The following is a 16,107-nucleotide window of genomic DNA, read 5'->3' as shown; positions in this document are numbered from 1 at the left end:
CCGCTGCCAGTGGGTGAATAGATTTGTCTTGATTGTTTAAACATGACATCATGGGTCGCTATGCTCGATAACAGGCCCCGACATCTATCCTCTGTTTTTACCTTCAGACATATCCCCATCACCCTGTTCATTGATTGGATGATCTATAGAGTTTCTAGACCAATCACTAGTGTGCCCCCTGCATGTTTCAGAAGCACAGAGGCATCATAGTCACGGCCTCCTCTTGTTACCACATTTTTAGGTCGCCAAAAAATCTGACTTGGACTATGATAAGGCCTTAAGAGTTGCCTACTCAATGGCCATATGGCCTTACGCAGAGGCAAAACGTAATTTAGACAGCATTTCTATATAAAACGAGGCCAGGCCATGTTTCGACTTCACATCCTATTGTACATCAAAGCTGTAGTGTGTATAGCTTTCATGTACAGATTGTTTTTGATTTGATTGAATACATAGGTCCTTGTTTTACCTACGTTTACTATTTCTATGCATTTGATGTACTAACTTCTGCTGTCCTTGCTTGCTGTAAATAACTCTTTATTAAGAGCATCTGCTAAATGTGTAAGTTGTAAATTGAAGAGATGTATTTATTTTGTTGCAGGTTATTGTGTGGAGTGATGAGGTGTAGGAGACAACACTGAGGCTAGCTGAGGTTACCAGAGCTGCACCAGTGCTACTTCCCCTTACATCCGTTGCTATGGTGTCAGCAGCAATGTTTTGACATGTGGGGAAGCAACGCCGTATTTGGTTAGTGGGATGTCATCAGGATGTATAGTTCTGTTCGGGGGGTTTGGTCGCTATAGAGGAAGAGGAGCCTGCTTAACGATGGGGCGAGAGACATAGCCCTGTATGGAGACAGTGTGTTTTCTATGGGTGTTCTTGGCACAGCGGTGCCAAGCTTCCAGTTGGTGCTCTGGGTGGGCCTCAGTCTGTGGGGCCTCAGTCTGTTTTGTTTTGATTGATTGAAGAATTTATTAGAAGATTGCAATAGGAAAAGGTACAGTTTCATGACAGTACGAATCACTGGTACAAGGACAACTAAAAGGAGATCCTAGTAAGCGTTTTGGCGTTTGTGTGTGTGTGTGTGTGTGTGTGTGTGTGCGCGTGTGCGTGTGCGTGTGCGTGTGCGTGTGTGTGTGTGTGTGTGTGTGTGTGTGTGAGTGAGTGTGTGTGAGTTTGTCTAGCTATACTTATGGGGACTAAACGCATGTTCACACAGTCACCTGCAGGGGACCTCTGACAGTGTGGGGACAAAATAGTAGGTCCCCACAACGGTTAGGGGTTAGGTTTAGGGATAGAGGTTAGGGTAAGGCCACAGGACTTGCATAAAAATGAATGGAAGGATAACATATTATTTATGTAATTTTCCTAAATCTGAAATCCTAAACTAAATAAAATGAATTGATCCCTGTCTCATTCAAAGCTGCTGAAAGGTTTAAGTCAGACAAGCAGTTGGTTTTTGTGATGCAGCCTTCTTAAGGCACACAGGAAGTTTGTGGTTTCCTCAAGTCAAAACCTGCTTTCCTCGTACGTAGCAAAGCGTGGGTGAAGAGCCAAGTCAAAGAGGGGAACCTGTTTCCTTTGCATCAACATAAAGATGACTAAGATGACGAAGTGACGACTGAATTTATACGTTCAGTTTAAAATATGTCTCATATTGGTTGACGTACGTTGTCCGGTTTAGTCTGCCTGACCATGCATAGGTTGAAGTCTCACTAATATACTGTATGGACACCAATACCTGCAGGCATAATGCAGTGATTAACGGTAGCTGCATTAAGTTGTGTGTCCCGTCATGGCTGGCTGTGTTAGTGTATGAGACTCTGGCTATGTTCACCCTGTTATCATATACTGAATGACCAGACAAGTGATGGTGCTCAAAGACTGGTAAAAGAGGGAAGGTGTGAGCATTGGTGCTGCCTGTACTGATGGCTGGTTAAAACTAAAGCAGTTTATGTAGTTTGGGGTATCGGAGTCACTTCAGGGGCTCCGTAGTACGTTATCAGTTCAGTGACCACTTTGGACACAAATAACATGGCAGCCGACGTCTTTGACTTCATTACCCAAGAGTCTCTGCAAGCATGTCCGGCGAGGACGAGCTGTGATTGGCCAATCTTGATGATGATGATGGTTTTGTGTCAGCTGTAATGATATTATTCAAGGCTTTACATTTCACTGGTAAACTGTGTGCTATTGTCAGAGGCTTTTTTCTCCCTATTTGGACCTTTCTAAAATCTGAGGTTCAAGTTTATCATGTGCTCCCAGCCTCCCACAAGAACACTGTGGCTTATAATGAGCTGAGTGTGAAAGAAACAACACTAACCTCGCCTACCAGGCTTTCAGGGGGGGAACACAACAGGCCGTTTGATTTCCGCCTAAAGCGCGGAAACCACTAGAAGAAGCGGTGTAGCTTTGATTTGGTTCCCCCCGTTTGTTTCCCAAATCCCTATTAAAATGCTCGAGTAGCCTTGCCAGTCGCTACGAGTTGGACTAAAAGATGCATAAACCAAACTCATTTTTCAAAAGCAAAACTACTCCGCAAGTATGTCCTTGAGCGCAGGGGAATCATTTTGGGTTAAAACTGAATCCGGTTTGATAGTTCCGGCAAATTGTAGTCCTTTGGGGACTTGGGGACAACATGACGTGTTGTGGTTTCCGCTCCAGACGGGTTACAACCCCTGAAAAGTGAAGTGATCCCAGACTACAACAACACAAACCAAGGAGGAGTTCAATCTGTGGACTCCCAAGCACAGAGACGACTTCACTTCATCACTTCAACCCAGAACTCCAGGGTGGCATGAAAGGGAGTTGGAGCTTAGAACTTGGGGATTTGTTTTTACTTTTTCAGAGTAGCCACTTATTTTGTACCCCCTTTTTCTCCCCAATTTAGCCATTATACCAATGAATTCCACCCCACTCATTGCTGTGTTTTCACATCACTGCTGTACTGACTGCCAGTGAGGAGCCCCCACCGGGAGGACGTACTGTTGTATCCTACTAACTCACCTGCCAGTGAGGAGCCCCCACCGGGAGGACGTACTGTTGTATCCTACTAACTCACCTGCCAGTGAGGAGCCCCCACCGGGAGGACGTACTGTTGTATCCTACTAACTCACCTGCCAGTGAGGAGCCCCCACCGGGAGGACGTACTGTCGTATCCTACTAACTCACCTGCCAGTGAGGAGCCCCCACCGGGAGGACGTGCTGTTGTATCCTACTGGCTCACCTGGCCATGAGGAGCCCCCACCTGGAGGACGTACTGTTGTATCCTACTAACTCACCTGCCAGTGAGGAGCCCCCACCGGGAGGACGTACTGTTGTATCCTACTAACTCACCTGCCAGTGAGGAGCCCCCACCGGGAGGACGTACTGTTGTATCCTACTAACTCACCTGCCAGTGAGGAGCCCCCACCGGGAGGACGTACTGTCGTATCCTACTAACTCACCTGCCAGTGAGGAGCCCCCACCGGGAGGACGTACTGTTGTATCCTACTGTCTCACCTGGCCATGAGGAGCCCCCACCGGGAGGACGTACTGTTGTATCCTACTAACTCACCTGCCAGTGAGGAGCCCCCACCGGGAGGACGTACTGTTGTATCCTACTAACTCACCTGGCCATGAGGAGCCCCCACCGGGAGGACGTACTGTTGTATCCTACTAACTCACCTGGCCAGTGAGGAGCCCCCACCGGGAGGACGTACTGTTGTATCCTACTAACTCACCTGGCCATGAGGAGCCCCCACCGGGAGGACGTACTGTTGTATCCTACTGTCTCACCTGGCCATGAGGAGCCCCCACCGGGAGGACGTACTGTTGTATCCTACTGTCTCACCTGGCCATGAGGAGCCCCCACCGGGAGGACGTACTGTTGTATCCTACTGTCTCACCTGGCCAGTGAGGAGCCCCCACCGGGAGGACGTACTGTTGTATCCTACTGTCTCACCTGGCCATGAGGAGCCCCCACCGGGAGGACGTACTGTTGTATCCTACTAACTCACCTGGCCAGTGAGGAGCCCCCACCGGGAGGACGTACTGTTGTATCCTACTAACTCACCTGGCCATGAGGAGCCCCCACCGGGAGGACGTACTGTTGTATCCTACTGTCTCACCTGGCCATGAGGAGCCCCCACCGGGAGGACGTACTGTTGTATCCTACTGTCTCACCTGGCCATGAGGAGCCCCCACCGGGAGGACGTACTGTTGTATCCTACTGTCTCACCTGGCCAGTGAGGAGCCCCCACCGGGAGGACGTACTGTTGTATCCTACTGTCTCACCTGGCCATGAGGAGCCCCCACCGGGAGGACGTACTGTTGTATCCTACTGTCTCACCTGGCCAGTGAGGAGCCCCCACCGGGAGGACGTACTGTTGTATCCTACTGTCTCACCTGGCCATGAGGAGCCCCCACCGGGAGGACGTACTGTTGTATCCTACTGTCTCACCTGCCAGTGAGGAGCCCCCACCGGGAGGACGTACTGTTGTATCCTACTGTCTCACCTGCCAGTGAGGAGCCCCCACCGGGAGGACGTCGCAGAGCCTTCGTCCTACTCCTAGCTCCCACCCAAATCACCCATTTCACTACGTTACCCAGGAAGCCATTCTCACATGTTAAACCATTTCACTAAACAGGTCACATGACCTTCAGTTAGTGTGTTGTGCCTTGCAAGCAGGCAGAGAGGAAGTGCAACAACGATCTGAATCATAATCAAATAAACATAGTTTTATGTTTTCATCAAGAAAGGAAGATAAATTAAATCTCAGTTTGAGGTAGGTAGAGGAAACCTATACTGGATGCTCAAACCTTAGAAGGAAATGAGGGGAAATAAATGTTACATTTTTTTATTTCATTTCCTAACAGAAAACTGCATTGTGGCCTGGTCTAGTTCGTGTCGGCAGAAACAGTTGATCTCCAGTTTCACACCAAGGTAGGCAATAACAGTTTGCAACACATTATGAACTTAAGGGTCTGCTATTTTCACTACTTTACTTGGAAAGTGAAAGTACCACGTATTGAATTCTAAACTAATGTGTGTGTTGTGTAACTATCTATATACGGTAGGTCATTAGTTAATATTTTAAACAACTATTATTTAGTCAAATATTCAGATGGAGCAACACTGTTTAACTGTAGACGGATCTCACTTTAATGCATTAGTAAGTCAGTCTGTCTGTCTGTCTAAAACATATCTTATCTTACAGAATCATCTTGTGGATGATTTGTACATATATGTAGTTTCCCCATCCATCCATTGTCCAATGTCCCCTTAAAGACAATTATGTTAGAAATAATAATACATGATAAATGTCCTCTTATAGACAATGAAGTTAGATAGGATGGATTGATGGGAGACTTGTTGAGTACATTTATGATAATTAAATGTATCCATGACCTTGACTCTGGTGCCACCTTCAGGCCAAAACCTTATCCTCTAGTCTAGAACATGCTATATCCCCTTATATGGTTTCCCATCCTTTTCACAGCCAAAAGATCCCAGGGCACACCTAGATACAGTATACAGTGTGTGTGGCTATTTTCAAAATGTTTGCCTTTTTCTTATATTATTTTACGATTTGGCGAGTGTTTTACCAGTTTCTATATAGTTTACTTTTGATGCAGAAATGGTCTTTTCTCCTTTCTTTCTTGTGGTATTAAAAAGGTTTTAAAAATCCTGGTGATCACCTATAATTATGCGACCTATGACCCTTGATCGAATCCAGGATTATATTGTGCTGATCAGAGAAATGTTAACACTGCTATATCGTTGTCGTCGGGTGGAAACCCATTCGTTTTGTGTTTATAATTTTAACGATGATTTATAGTGAAAATAGCAGATCTACAAGCACACAACGCCTCGCATGTAGATCTGCTATTTTCACTAGTTTTGTGAGACAGTCTTGTATGGTGAAGCAGGGCTTCACGAAAAGACGTAAAAATTTGAAACTTGGAGATACAAGGTTTCTGCCCGACAGTGATCTCTCTTATGTGTGTATTTATTTAAGTGTGATTGTTCTCATAACAAAGCCCTGGACAGTGTTTATGCCACGTTGGGTGTGGATTAGACCTTTGGAACCTTTCAGGCTGTGACCCCCCCCCCCCAACCCCCCCCCCCAGAATAATCAGGGGCATTCATTCATATCCTCGCTAGCTATTAGTATGTTCTTAAACATGTTTAATTCATATTATTTAATAGTATGTTGTTGTAAAACATGCTTCATAAATGTTGTAACATGAGCTGCAAGCTATTAGTATGTTCTTAATCATATTTCGTTCATGTTGTAACATGAGGTGTGTGTGTTCTTGAACATAACTTAAAGCTTGAACATAACTTAAAGTTATGTTAACGTAAAGTTCCAATGGATTAAAAGGACATTCTCTGCTGTTTCCAGTGTCGGCTACAATGCCTTCTTCCAAGAGGAGGAAACGACAGCAGAGAAAGAGGGGCAGCGTCAAAGCAGCAGGTGAAATATTATGACAGCAACCTTAAAGGAATAGTTCACCCCCAAAATGTTTTTTTTTTCCTTTCTATTGATTAATCACATCATGGAGACTTGAGTTCAATAATATTTTTTTGTATTCCTCGCATTCCTAAGACATTTGGATTGGGACCCAAATGCATGGGCCTGAATGGGGACCCAAATAAGGCCCTGATGGCGGGGACGCAAATGCATTTTGTTCAAAATCAATGGGGGTAAATTTAGGGTCAAGGGTCAAGTACATTTACCCCCGTTGATTCTCACACAAAAGCATTTGGGTCCCCATGCAGAATCAACGGGGGTAACTTTACTATAATAAATGTTTTGTCTTAGGAATGCGACAAATACAAAAATATATTATTGAGTCTCCATGGTGTGAATAATCAATAGAAAAAGTCATTTTGGGGGTGAACTACTCCTATAAACACCTTGTTACACATGATTCAGATATGTTCTGTTTAATAACGCAAGCCAAGACTTCAGATGCATACATTTCCCAAGACTTTTTTTTTTAAAGATAATTATTTTTGGGACCTTTCCAGCCTCTAATTTACTTCAAAGTGGAGGTAGACAGGAAACGGGCAGAGAAACAGGGAGAGACATGCAGTAAAGATATAAAAAACTAGATACCTCGCTGCAGTTGATTGGAGCGACCCGCCCAACTTGATAGGCAGAAAAGCGGAATTGTCAAGGGCAGGCTGCCTCCAGCTGCCAATCAAAAAAACTACTGGCCAATCACAACGCGTCTTTTCCGGGACTTTTCCATTCAAACCTGCCTCTGATTTGCCTACCGACCTTCCGTGTCTGTTACGCACACAGAAGAATTCCAAGCCTGTCAATCAAAAATGCCTATCAATGCGAGACGGGTGCCAGATAGCCGGAAGAGGTGTCTACCTTTTTATGTCTGTGGTAAAGGTCATCGGGAACGGGACTCGGTTCCGCAATGCAGGACATTTCCCATGATGCCTTGCAGGTTGTGGGCAGTGTCAGTTTTCTGATTTGTAGTTCATTTGACTTGCATTGATTTGTAGTTCATTTGACTTGCATTGATTTGTAGTTCATTTGACTTGCATTGATTTGTAGTTCATTTGACTTGCATTGATTTGTAGTTCATTTGACTTGCATTGATTTGTAGTTCATTTGACTTGCATTGATTTGTAGTTCATTTGACTTGCATTGATTTGTAGTTCCCTTGCATAGTACAAGAGACCCGCGTGGGAGTGTTTATTTAATCCCACTCCCGCCCGCTCCCGTTAGATTTCTGACCGTTCTCGCAATGATTTCATTTCTGACCGCCTGCGATGAATTTCTGCCTGCCGCTCCTTCCCGCAACAAAAAAATGTAATGCCATTTATTCTGCATATTAACACGTTGCAAGCCGCGGCAGAACCCTCTGAACAGAGGTAGCGCCGAAGAAATAAGCCATTTATTTACAAACATGTTTTAAAAAAACAAAGCCCACATGATAACAACACGTACTGGAGTGCTCGACACAGCGTACATATTCATCCTGCAGAGGTCGGCGATCTTACTTTGGCGAGGCGGAGGGGAGATCAATTCCATTCGTTTACGTGCGGCGAAGCAGGGAAAGGAGCGATAGAGAAGCGGCGCCCGAACGTGATTGAAACCGCGATCCACGAACAGAGACAAAGACCAGCCATCTTGTTTGAGCTTCTTGCTGAGTTTCAACACTGGGGAGAGGATGAGGCTCCTCCTGGCCAGCCATCCATCCAGAATGTGAGTCAACGGCGTGGCCTGCTGGATATTAGGAGTATCACACCCAGCACCAGAAAATGACTGTCAGAGCATATTAACCCTTTCAGATCGCTCCAAAAAGACACAGAGAAGAATTTCCGATGTTTTTTTTTTTTTTATTATAATTTATATCAAAAGTCCGGGAATAGACGGCGTGGCTGATGGGACCCAGTAGGAAGTCCGAGGGAGTACGGCCAGGCTTAGAAGGTGTTAACGAGGGTCCCTGTAGTCCTGCAGCTTATATGTTTCCATTGAGATCCCAAAACAGGATGAGATAGTGGGCGGGCCGTCGGGCGTGAGTGAGAGAGGAGCTGTTTATTTGTGTGGAGTTGCTCACAGAGAGCTCATAGAGGGAAAGTGTTTATATTACAGTATATTATAGGTAGGCTATATAATAATGAAATATATTGTAACACCATGACGAGGGCCCAGCGAAAGAGGGAGAGAGAGAGAGAGAGAGAGAGAGAGAGAGAGAGAGGGAGAAAGAGAGAGAGAGACTCCACGTGCGTGTAGACATATTCAAAAGTATAATCTCCATGGTTTATTGTGGAAGGAACTCAAGGAAGCAGAATTTTGCGGGGCCCGCTGGTTTTATTTTGACCACCTGTTCTCGACCGCAGGTATTTAAATACCGCCCGTGCTGCAAAATTTGCGTTGGGTCCTTTGGGCATCGCAGGCTCCTGATACAAGGCTCTACGTTGCAGTGTTGACTAACTGAAAGAAAACTACAAGCTAAATGGTCAACCCAACGCACGGTGCTCCTTCTCTCCTATTGGCTGGCGTGTTCCACCAATGATGAGGCTCCACCACACATGTGCTTCAGATGTGACAGAAGCTTCTTTGCCAGGGTTGCCAGATTTAGTGAGAGAAACAAGCGAACAGGTCTATGAAAACAAGACCAAAAGAAGCAACCAGTTTTACCACTTGAGCCCTATTACATCAGCTATTTAAAAATAGCAGAATCTACAAACTCACAACGTGTGACCTTGTAGATCTGCTATTTTCTAAAATAACCTTGAAAGAAATGTTAAAAGGTTGAACGTTTTGAAACATTTTAACAACACCAACCTTGTATGGGCATCCCTGGCACAAAGTATTTTCAGATGGGGGTCCGTGGACAAATGATTATTCAATTGAGGGTCCTTGGTTCACTTCCATTCTAAGGGAGAACAGTGGCGGAGGCTGTTGACATCACTGAAGCGTGAGGGTTCAACATTGGTGAACCGTGACCGGGTGACAACCAATAGGAAAGAAGCGCTGCGTTTTGACCTCACTTGGAAACCCTTATTGTAGTTTTCTTTCAGTGAGTCAACACTCCAACGTAAGTCTAAAGAACTACACACAACATGCATGCAAGGTAACATGGGAAACGGACACGTCTGACACCTCGGATGTGAGTGAAACCAGACCCTGACCCTATAATAACCCATGTGTTATAGGGCCTATTTATTTTATCAGATGCATTTTGATTCATATGAGTACACTCTACTACATGGGTTTGGGTTATACAGTCAAGTATATTACTTATCTGTTTTATTTGTCATAGCTTATGTCTATGTAAAGAAGTATTATCTATGACAATTAATGACAAAGATATTGTTTGAGTGTCATCATTGTCATACCGAAACAGAAAATGATATTGCTGCATAAACTAGTTACAACAAACCAAATATATCAACAATAACTTGTTAACTTATGCTAACACTGTGCACTTTTAATTATTTTCTTTAAAATGTAAAACAATTAAATTAATTTGTGGTTAGTCATGTGGTTGGAGGGATTTTATGAGCACTCTAACAGACAATTCTGAACTGTTGAAGTTGAGGCGGCAATAATTTATTGAACTGAAGTCCATAAAGAATATAAAGTATGAAAATACTTAATTTAGTTCAAAAGAACTTAACTGAGATATTATATGGACCTGTAACATGTTTATGTGAAATGTATCAATGGAGAGATGTTGTTTAATAATTAGAAAGAGATGTAGTTGCCCTATAGGCTATCACACTAATCATCGTCATCATCATCATCATCATCATCATCATCATCATCATCATAATAATTATGAATATTATATTTATTTTTCCAACCAGGGAAGGACAGTGACCCATCAGAACTGAGAATCGTTCTGATCGGGGGGAGAGATGGACCCAGTGGACCCAGTGGCAAGAGTTCAGTAGGGAACATCATACTGGGCAGAGATGTTTTTGACACAAACAGAACAACATCTAAGAGTGTCATGAGACAAGAGTCAGTGTCAGGGAGACGGCTCACTGTGGTCGACACTCCAGGATGGAAGTCTGATTATCCCCTAGATCTGACCCCTAAACTGACTCAGTTAGAAATCCAACAGAGTGGGCATATGTGTCCTCCAGGACCCCATGCCTTTGCCCTAGTGATGCCATTGGTCATCCCATATGGAGGAACAGGGATGTCAGCAGAGGAGCATGTGAATCTTCTCCTCGGTGACAGAGTGTGGAAACACGCTATTATGGTGTTCACTGTAGCTGATAGGAACAACATGAGACCTGGTCTCATTAGATCTGACTCTGATTTAAGAGCTCTTACTGAGAAATGTGAAGGTCGCTTCCATGTTCTCGACATCAGTGACAGAGGAGATGGTAGTCAGGTGACAGAGCTGCTGGAGAAGATAGATCAGATGGTGACTAGAAATGGCTGTCACTATGAGACAGAAGAACACGTCTCAGAGGAACTGAAGGAGAAGGAGAGATCTATCAGAACAAGAGCAGAACAAAGGAGGACGGATGGACAGAAACGAACAGCTGGACTTCCAGAACATGTTGGTATGTTTAGGTTTATTTTGTTAAAGAGAACAAAATGTTTGAACATAAATCTCATAGTTCTTCATAGAAAAAGAAAATGAAAACTAACAAAAAAAATATATATATATATATATTAATTCTGGTGTCTCTATTTTGGGAAAACATAAATGTTATATATCATTGCTGTCAAGTGGAGAATGTGTCACTGTTTATTTCTATTATTTTTAAGCATTTAAAATTTGTGAAAATAGCCGATCTACAAGCTTACAACGCGTCGCATTGCGACGCGTTGTAAGCTTGTAGATCGGCTATTTTCACTACTTTTGTGGGACACTCTTGTATGATGAAATTAGGGTTATAATAGTTATCATACTGTAATAATACTGTATATAAAAAGATGAATTATATGGAGATACAAGGTTTCTGCCTGACAGCAATTATATACAGTATGAACTCTCTCTCTCTCTCTCTCTCTCTCTCTCTCTCTGTGTGTGTGTGTGTGTGTGTGTGTGTGTGTGTGTGTGTGTGTGTGTGTGTGTGTGTGTGTGTGTGTGTGTGTGTGTGTGTGTGTGTGTGTGTGTGTGTGTGTGTGTGTGTGTGTGTGTGTGTGTGTGTGTGCGCGCGTGTGTGTTTGTGTGTCATACTTTGTCATATGACAAACAGCGAAACTAGCCAATCTACCATATAACGCATTGTGATTCGGCTGGTTTTGAGCTTAATTGTAGATCGGCAATTTCTGATGTTTTTGGAGAAAAACAAGAAGAACAAAAATAACTTGATTTGATTTTTTTTCTTTGAAAATTCACCCAAAAGAGGTGACACCAGCAGCATGTTGAGGCTTTCTGATGAAGTGAAAGTAAACAATGTTTTCTCTGACAGGACTGACTGAGCTCAGGATTCTGTTGTTGGGAAGGTGGTGGTCTGGGAAGAGTTCAGCAGGAAACACCATTCTGTCAGGAAGTGTTTTTAAAGCAGATCACACTGTGCAGTGTGAGATAGGGCAGGGTGAAGTAACAGGGAGACATGTGACAGTGGTGGACTCACCAGGCTGGTGGTACAACAGTCCACTACAGGACACCTCAGAGATGGACAAACTGGAGATCCAGAACAGTGTGTCCTTCTGTCCTCCTGGACCACATGCTGTTCTTCTGACGGTTCCTCTTTATGTAGCATTCACCAAAGCACAGAGAGTAGCATTAGAGGAACACATGTCTCTTCTGTCACCGAGCGTGTGGAGTTACGCTATGGTACTGTTCACCTATGGAGACTGGATTGGAGACAGAAGCATCGAGCAGCACATCGAGGCTGAAGGTGAAGACCTCCACTGGCTTGTTGACAAATGTGCCAACAGGTTCCATGTCTTCAACAATACGCAGAGAGATGACACTCAGGTCACACAGCTGCTGGAGAAGATGGAGGAGATGGTGGCAGGGAACGGAGGTGGACACTATGAAGACGATGGAGATGTCTCACAGAAGATCTCAGAGAGGAAGAGGAACATGGAGGAACATGTTCTGACGTTCATGAGCAACACAAAGAAACAAAGGAGTAAACTGAAAGCTCTGCTTGAAGGTAATGTTTAATTATTACGTCTGTCTGTCTGTCTGTCTGGTATATTATTAATATCAATTTTAACAGCAGTTCTCAAACCATGGGTCGCGATGCAAAGCCGGGTGCTGTTAGGGTACCGCATTGGCATTTAATTTTGTATTTGTAAATTCTTTTCATTTTTCACGACCAACGTGAGGAGGACGGCCATTTGAGCACACACACGCACGTGCATACACACACACACACACACGCGCACGCACGCACATGCACGCATGCACACACACACACACACACACACACACACACACACACACACACACACACACACACACACACTCACATTGCTGTCAGAGTCATGATACAAGAAGTGATTTTTACGGCTCATAAACTATATATCTTACATTTACCATTTATTATATTAACATATTCAGGATTTTATTCAGGGATTTGCAACACATTTACATAATTGATCACATGAGAACATCTATAGAGTAAAATACTAAATGAGTATAATTATCCATTAGTTACTATTATTACTGTTCTGTGGTCGGTTCAGACAGAATTGTTCATAATAAATTATTCATAATTCTCAATCTCTGAATCCTGGTTCTAAATATTTGAATCAGTGTTCAGTGAACTAATGTACAGTCTGTGTTTGTCAGGAGAACATCTGGATCTACCAGAGGTGAGGCTGATGTTGGTTGGTGGAGAGCAGATGGTCAGGAACACAGCTGGAAATAAAATACTGCAGCAGTTTGTGTTTACAGAAACTCAATACAAGGTGAGTGATGATATATGAATGTGATGTTATAATGAATGAGATCAAAGTAAACAGTAAAGACATCAAATTGGTGGCGCCCCCAGTGGAGGACCCCCTACACTGCAGCTCACAGAAAATGCCGTAACTCCGGCTAGGAGCGAACGGGACAGCCGGGGCCGGTACCTATTCGTCCGCCTTGGCGGCGCGGAGACCCCACCCCTCATTTCTCACATGGCCCTCTTCTAGCGCCACCATGAGGCCGATTCTTGCAAAACACATTTTTGGACACTGCTCCTACAATTTTTGCCCTAAAATCACGCAAATCGGTACACAGTATGTCTACACTCATCCCATCACCATGAATCTCTCCCATATAGCGCCACCTCCAGGCCGATTTTTAAAAACACATTTTTGGACACTGCTCCTACAGATTTTGCCCTAAAATCACGAAAATCACTACACAGTATGTCTACACTCATGTCATCAACATGGATCAGGAAGATTTTGGCAAAACACATTTTTGCCCTATTTGTGGAGATAAGTGACCTACGGTCGCTTATCTCCCGATTAGGGAGTCTTACTGGTGTTATAATGAATGAGATCAAAGTAAACAGTAAAGACATCAAATATAAATGTGTTCTGATGATAATATTAAAACATCTGCTGTCATCGATGTTTAAACCAACATTTTTCACTATTTATCTAAATAAATGTACAATTTGTTTTGAAAGAAATTCAGAATGTTTTGAGCTGTTCCACAAGCTCACAAGCTCACAACCTGATCTCACGCCAGTGTCAGTGAGCTTGTAGATCTGCTGTTTTCAATTAGCCGAAGTATACAATAGGACTAAACGGTTCAAACATGTAATCATTGAGTCAGTGCACACACGCACTCATACACGCACACACACACACACACACGGAAATGCACGCACGCACGCACGCACGCGAACGCACGCATGCTGCGTGTGTACACTGCTTTGTTATGTGCATATATTTGTCAATAAATCAATCAATCAAAGTGATCAATACACACAGATGTTCCTTCTCAAATGAACATAAAATCATTACATAAGTATAAACTTTATTGTCTATTTATTTCATTTACATGACAGTGAAAATTGACCAAAATGTATACTGTAGATGTTGACACTATCAGAGCTAAAGTAAAGTTGACTTCATGTGTATGAGCTGTATGCTAGATTATTAATCATCTTCATAGGGATTTAATTAAATTATTCCATATATTTAATTAATGAGTAGCACGGCTTGGCAAGTCGTGCGGCAAGTACTGGGAGCTGATGGTGTGGCGCTCCACCTCAGCAGTCCATCTCTCAGGGGTCTAGCGCATTGTAACGGGGACAGACTCCCGCGTGTTACCGGCTGATACCGACAAGCCACTCCCGACCTACTTGTTGTTAATTGACAGCAAATTAAATATAACACTTGATTTCATTTTTTGCATAGTGTTTGTGTGACACTGTTAGAATACATTCAGTGAGATGATCTGTGTCAGGGTTGAGAGAGGGAACTCTTCACTGAAGACAGAATAAAATGAAGGTTTATATTATTATGACTAACATACAGTGAACCTCATATTCCAGGAGTTTAAATCCCTGCCCAAACTGACACAATGTGTCAGACAACGGAAACAAGTTGCTGACAGAACAGTGAGTGTGGTGGTCTGTCCAGACTGGTCGACTACACCTCCATCACAGAAGACCAACAACGTCCTTCTACACGGTGTGAATCTGTGTTCTCCTGGACCCCACGCTGTCCTGGTGACTGTTGATGTCAGGTCCAGTTTCTCTGAAGCTGACAGGAGATCAGTGGAGGAACACATGGAGCTGCTGGGGGACAGATTCTGGAGAGACGCTCTGGCTCTGTTCATTTGGGGATACTGGCTGGGAGGGAGACGTGTTGAGGAGTACATAGCGTCTGAAGGAGAAGCTCTGAGGTGGCTCCTGGAGAAATGTGGCTACAGGTACCATGTTCTACATGGTATCAAGTGGGAAATTTCAGAAGTAACAGAGCTGTTGGAGAAAGTAGAAGACATGGTGATGATGAATAGAAGACTCACTGGACTTCAATGTGAGATTAAGTCCTGTTATACTACTACTACCACTACCACCACTACTACTATTACTACTACTACTACTACTACTACTACTACAATAATAATAATAAGGGTAATAATAATAATAATAATAATAATAATGTCTTCTATAGCAGTGAGCGGTGGAACGCCATCTGAAACAGGAAGTTCATACTGCTGGTCACCCGACAAGAAGGTCTCTGATTGGCTGCTGAAGGCACATCCTGCACCAATAGCATCCTCTTCAGCATACGAGACCATGAGTGAAGCTCCAACCCAGGCAGACGCTGACGTGATGAGTGTGAGATGAAGATGTTTCATAGATGAAACTTCAATTTGACATCAATCACATTTAAATTCATATTCTTTCTCAAAGGGAAATATTTTCACCTTTGCCTCAGTGCAAGGATGCATCATTTATTGGACACTGAGGATGCTTTGTGCCCACTGTATGTCCACAGTCCATAAAAGACCAATCAGATATCTGTCCTTGGACAATGGACATCATTAGTGATTTGCCAATACTCAAGAATCCATAGAACAGTTGAACTGGTTTCATAGATTAAGTAGATTAAAGGGTGCTGTAGCATTCTACATTTAAATGTCCTAAACTGTCTGAATCTGTCTGAAAGTTGTGTTAATTGCGACCGAAGGTCGCATATACTCTGAAGAACCGTGTCGCTTGAGTGA

Source organism: Nannobrachium achirus (assembly GCF_963921795.1).
Source record: "Nannobrachium achirus genome assembly, chromosome: 2".
Classification (NCBI taxonomy): Eukaryota; Metazoa; Chordata; class Actinopteri; order Myctophiformes; family Myctophidae; genus Nannobrachium; species Nannobrachium achirus.
The sequence above is the reverse complement of the archived record's forward strand: the minus strand, read 5'-3'. Positions refer to the sequence as shown.